Genomic DNA, 6394 nt, shown 5'->3' with positions numbered 1-6394 from the left:
AATTAAATACATTCTCATTGTTATGCAGCCAGCACCACCATTTATCCCCATCACTCTTTTCCTTTTGTACATCTGAAACTCTATACCTATTAAACCATCACTCTCTCTTCTCCCTCCCCACCCCCCCATCCCTGGCAACCCCCATTCCACTTTCTGTCTTTAGTATTTTGACTATTCAGAGTACCTCCTATAAGTGGAATCAGACAGTATTTGCCTTTTTGTGACTGTTATTTACCTTCACATAATGTCTTCAAGGTTCATCCATGTTATACCATATTGCAGAATTTCCTTCCTTTTTAAAGCTGAATATTCCATTGTATCTATCACATTTTGTTTATCCATTACTGATCAATAGATACCTGTATTGCTTCTGTGCTTTAGCTATTGTGAATAATGCTGCTATAAACACAAGTGTGCAACTACCTCTTTGAGACCTTGCTTTCAGTTCTTTTGAGTTTATACCCAGAAGTGGGATTGCTGGATCCTGTGGTAATGCTATTTTTAGTTTTTGGGGGGCCTCCATTCTATTTTCCACAGTGGCAGTACCATCTATATCCCACCGGCAGAGCACAAGGGTTCTGATTTCTTCACACCCTCCACAACACTTGTTTTCTGGTTTGATAGCCATCCTAATGGGTGTGATGGTATTTCATAGTTTTGATTTGCATTTCCGTGATGATTTGTGATGTTGAGCATCTTTTCGTGTACTTACTGGCCATTCATATCTCCCGTTTGGAGAAATGTCTATTTTTGAATGTCTTTGGTGGTTGTTACATTTAAGGAGTCCCCTATATATTCTGAACATGAATCCATTATCAGATAAGTGATTTGCAAGTATCTTCTCTCATTCCATGGGTTGCCTTTTTACTCTCTAGTGTCCCTTGACATACAAATTTTTAAAATTCGCAAAGTCCAACTTCTCTGTTTTTCTTTTGTTGCCTGTGGCATCATATCCAAGAGCTCTTTGCCAAATCCAATATCATGAAGCTTTTGTCTTACGGTTTCTTCTAAGTTTTATTGTTGTAGGTATTTGATTCATTTTGAGTTCATGTTTGTATGTGGTCTTAGTTAAGGGTTCAGTTTCATTCTTCTGCATGTGGGTCATCCAGTTTTCCCTGCATCGTTTGTTGAAAAGACTGCCTGTTCCCCATGAATGGTCTTGGCACCATTTTGTCATTCTGTCAAAAATCATTTGACCTGTGCAAAGATTTATCTCTGGACTCTTAATTCCATTGGTCTAGACGTCTGTCTTTATGCTAATACCACAGTGTTTTGATTACAGTAGCTTTATAGTAGGCTTTTAAAATTTTCTTTTTACAGTTTGAGGTAAAATTGAACTACGGCAGTGTTAAAGGGTGTGACGATTTAACTTACATGTTGTGAAATGACCACAAGTAGTTAACACCTATCATTTCATACACAGTGTAAACTAGAATCACCATGTTGTACATTACATTTCCTAGTACTAATTTATCTTGTAACTGGAAGTTTGTACCTTTTGACCATCTTCATCCAATTTTCCCCTTTAGACCACCTTCATCCAATTTCCTCTCCCCCTCAGCCCCTGCTTCTGGGAACCACATTTTCTATAAGTTTGCGTGGGGCTTTTTGGTTTGTGTTTTGTTTTTAGATTCCATGTAAAAGTGAAATCATGTGGTATTGGTCTTTCTCTGACTTAGTTCACTTAGCATGATGCCCTCAGGGTCCATTCATGTTGTTGCAAATGACAACATTTCAGTCTTTTTTGTGGCTGAATAGTATTCCACTGTATATGTGTACCACAAATTATCCATTCATCAATCAATGGATGGACACATAGGTTGTTTCCATGTGTAGGCTATTGTAAATAATGCTGCTGTGAACATGGGGATGCAGATACCTTTTTGAGTTAGTTTTTGGGTTTTTTGGTTAAATACCCAGAACTGGATTTGCTGGATCATATGTAGTTCTATTTTTAATTTCTTGAGGAACCTCCACACTGTTTTCTGCAGTGACTGCACCAGTTTACATCCCCACCAACCGTGCACCAGGGTTCCCTTTTCTCCACATCCGTGCCAACACTTGTTATCTCTTGTCTGTTTGGTCATTCTGACAGGTGTGAGATAACATGTCGTCGTGGTTTTGATTTGCAATTCCCTAATGATTAGTGATACTGAGTATCTGTTCATATACCTATTGGCCATTCTTATGTCTTTTTTTTTTTTTTTTTTTTAGATTTTATTTCTTTGGGAGAGAAAGTGCATGCAGGAGTGGGAGGGAGGGGGGAGGGAGGGGCAGACCCCCCACTGAGCAGGGAGCCTGAGGCAGGGCTCAATCCCAGGATCCTGAGATCATGACCTGACCCTAAGGCAGACGCTTAAAGGACTGAGCCACCCAGGCACCCCCATTCTTATATCTTCTTTGGAAAAATATCTGTTCAGGTCCTTTTGCCCATTTTTTAATTGGATTATTTGTTCTTTTGCTATTGAGTTGTATGAGTTCATTATGTATTTTGAATATGAATCCCTTAGCAGACACATGGTTTACAAATATATTTTCCCATTCTGTAGGTTGTCTTTTCATTTTGTTGATCATTTCTTTTGCTGTGCAGAAACTTTTTAGTTTGATGTAGTCCCTCTTGTTTATCTCTGATTTTGTCACTTGTGCTTTAGGTGTCCTATCTAAAAAAAAAGACCCATGTCAAGAATCTTTTTTTCCTATATTTACTTCTAGGATTTTCATGGTTTCCAGTCTTATATTTAAATGTAAATCCATTTGGAGTTAAATTTTGTGAGTGGTGTAAGATAGGGGTCTAGTTTCATTCGTTTACCTACAAATATCCTTTTTCATGGCACCATTTATTGAAGAGACTGTCTTTTCTCCATTGAGTATTCTTAGCTCCCTTGTCAAATATTAGTTGATCATATATGCAAGGGTTTATTTCTGGGGTCTTAGTTCTGTTCCTTTGGTCTATATGATGTTTTTTATGCCAATATAGTATTTTGATTACTATAGCTTTATAATATAGGTTAAAATCAGGAAGTGATTATGATACCTCCTGCTTTGTTCTTTCTCATAATTGCTTTAGCGATTCAGGGTCTTTTGTGGTTCCATATAAATTTTATGTTTTTTTTTTTTTTTTACTTGTTAAAAAATGCTGTTGGAACTTAATAGGGATTGCATTAAATCTATTGATGGCTTTGGGTACTATGGACACTTTAACAATATTCTTCCAATCTATGAACACAGGATACCTTTACATTTATTTGTATCTTCTGTTTTTTTCATCATGTGTTATAGTTTTCGGTATAGAGATCTTTCACCGTCTTGGCTAAATTGTTCCTATTTTATTTTTGATGCTATTATAAATAGGATTTTTTTTCTTTTTCAAATAGTTCATTATTACTGTATACAAATGCTACGAATTTTTGTATGTTAAATCTGTATCCTGCAACTTTACTGAATTTGTTGATTAGATCTAAGTTAGGATTTTTTATATATAAAATGATGTCATCTGCAAATAGAGAAAATTTCACTTCTTCCTTTCCATTTCTGATCCCTTATATTTATTTTTCTTGCCCAATTATTCTGGCTAGGACTTCCAGTACTAGGTTGAATAGGAGTAGTGAGAGTGGGCACCCTTGTCTTGTTTCTGATCTTAGAGCAAAGGCTTTCAACCTTTCACCATTGAGTAGGATATTGGCTGTGGGCTAGTCCTATGTGGCCTTTGTTATGTTGAGATGTGTTCCTTCTACGCCTAATATGTGAAGAGGTTTTATCATGAATGGATGTAGAATTTTGTCAAACGCTTTTTCTGTGTCTATTGAAATGATAGATGATTTTTTTCCTTTCATTCTATAAGATGTATCACATTGATTTGTACATATTGAATCATCCTGGCATCCCAGGGATAAATTCCATTTGATCATGGTGAATGATCTTTTTAATGTGCTGCTGAATTCAGTTTGCGAGTATTTTACTAAGAATTTTTTGGCTTTGATATCAAGGTAATGCTAACCTCGTAAAATGAGTTCAGGAATGTTTCCTCCTCTTCTATGTTTTTTTATTTTGGGGTTTTTTTTTTGAGACAATAACATGTTAGTTTCAGGTATAGTTCATAATTATTCAGTATTTGTGTTGTAAAGTGATGACTGCAGTAAGTCTAGTTAACATGTCACGGTACATGGTTATAAATTTCTTTTCTTGTCTTAAGAACTTTTAAGATTTACTCTGTTAGCAACTTTCAAATAGGCAATACAGTATTATCTATATCACCAAGCTGTACATTATATACCCTTGACTTATTTTACAACTGGGAGTTTGTACCTTTTGACACCTATTTCCCTACCCCCCCACAACCCCCTCCCCAGTGCTAACCTCCAAACTGTTCTCTGTGAGTTTGTTTTAAGATTCCACATATAAACTGTATCAAACAATATTTGTTTTTCTTTGACTTCACTTAGCACAGTGTTCTCCAGGTCCATCCATGTTGTCGCAAATGGCAACATTTCATTATTTTTTATGGCTGAATAATGCCATTGTACATATGTACCACATTTTCTTTCTCCATTCATTGGTTGATGGACACTTAGGTTGTTTCCATATCTTGGCTCTTGTAAATAACGCCATGAACATGGTATGGGGGTGCATATATCTTTTTGAGTTAATGTTTTTGTTTTCAGATACGTATCCAGAAGTGGAGTTGCTGGGTCATAATGTTAATTATATTTTTAATTTTTTGAGGAAGAGCCATACTGTTTTCCATAGGGGCTGCATTAATTTACATTTCCACCAACAGTACACAAAGTTTCCCTTTTCTCCACATTCTCACCAACACTTATTATTTGTCTTTTTGATAATAACCATTCTAACAGGTGTGAGGTGATGTCTCATGGTTTTGATTTGTTTACCCTAGTGGTTTGTGAGCATCTTTTCATGTATCAGCCATATGTAAGTCTCTTTGGAAAAATGTCTTTTTTTTTAAGATTTTATTTATTTGACAAAGCGAGCACAAGCAGGGGGAGTGGCAGGGAGAGAGGGTAAAGCAGACTCCCTGCTGAGCAGGGAGCCAGACACAACTCAATCCCAGGACCCCAGGATCATGACCTGAGCAGAAGGCAGATGCTTAACTGACTGAGCCATCCAGGCGCCCCTCTTTGGAAAAATGTCTATTCAGATATTCTTCCCATTTCCAAATCAGATTGTTTGGGGGGCTTTTTTTCCCCCTTGTTTGGTATCATTGTATGAGTTCTTTTTATATTGGGGCTATGAACCTTTTGTCAGATACATAATTTGCAAATATTTTCTCCCAATTATTAGGCTGCCTTTTCCATTTTGCTGATGGTTTCTTTTAGTATATGTGCTGCCGAAGCGAGCACACTGATGGTTTCTTTTAGTATGCAGAGGCATCTTAGTTTGATGTGGTTCCATTTCTTTATTTTTGCTTTTGTTGCCTTTGCTTTTGGTGTCAGATTTAAAAAGTAGCACCAAGACCAATGTCATGGAGCTTACAGCCTGTATTTTCTTCCAGGAGCTTTATGGTTTCAGGTGTTATGTTCAAGTCTTTAATTCCTTTTGAGCTAATTTTTATGTATGGCGTGAGATACTCATCCAGGTTCGTATTTCTACATGTGGCTGTTCAGTTTTCACAGTACCATTTACTGGGAAGGCTGTCCTTTCCCCAGTGTGTATCATTGGCTCCTTTGTTGTAAATTGACCATTTACACATGGGTTTATTTCTGGGCTCTCTCTTCTGTCCCCTTGGTCTGTGTGTCTGCTGTTATGCTGCTACCATACTGTTTGGATTACTGTAGCTTTGTCATGTAGTTTGAAATCAGAGCATGATGCTTCCCACTTTGTTGTTGTTTTTCAGGATTGTTTTGGCTCTTCATAGTCTTTGGTGGTTCTATACAAATTTTAGAATTGTTCTTTTTTTCAAGATTTTATTTGATGGAGAGAGAAAGAGAGGGAGAGAGAGAGAAAGCACAAGCAGGGGGAGGGGCAGAGGGAGAGGGAGAAGCAGACTCCCCTGCTGAGCAGGGAGCCCGATGAGGGGCTCCATCCTGGGACCCCAAGATCATGACCTGAGCCAAAGGCAGATACTTAGCTGACTGAAGCACCCACGCACCCCTAGATTTGATATTTTTTTGGCAAGTATATTTCATGGGAGTTGGTCTGTACTTCCACCAGGAGGCACATAACATCTGTGATATTAGCATCATTTGGGGATCCATTAATTTATTAGTAGTTGTCAATGATTTTTTTAAAGAATTTATTTGAGAGCGAGCACGCACACACAAGTGAGGTGAGGGGCAGAGGGAGAAGCAGACTCACCTCTGAGCGGGGAGCCTGATCCGAGGCTTGATCCTGGGACTCCAGGATCATGACCCGAGCTGAAGGCAAACGCTTAATCCAC

This window comes from Zalophus californianus, chromosome 6 (assembly GCF_009762305.2).
Source record: "Zalophus californianus isolate mZalCal1 chromosome 6, mZalCal1.pri.v2, whole genome shotgun sequence".
Classification (NCBI taxonomy): Eukaryota; Metazoa; Chordata; class Mammalia; order Carnivora; family Otariidae; genus Zalophus; species Zalophus californianus.
Note: the sequence above shows the minus strand (reverse complement) of the source record.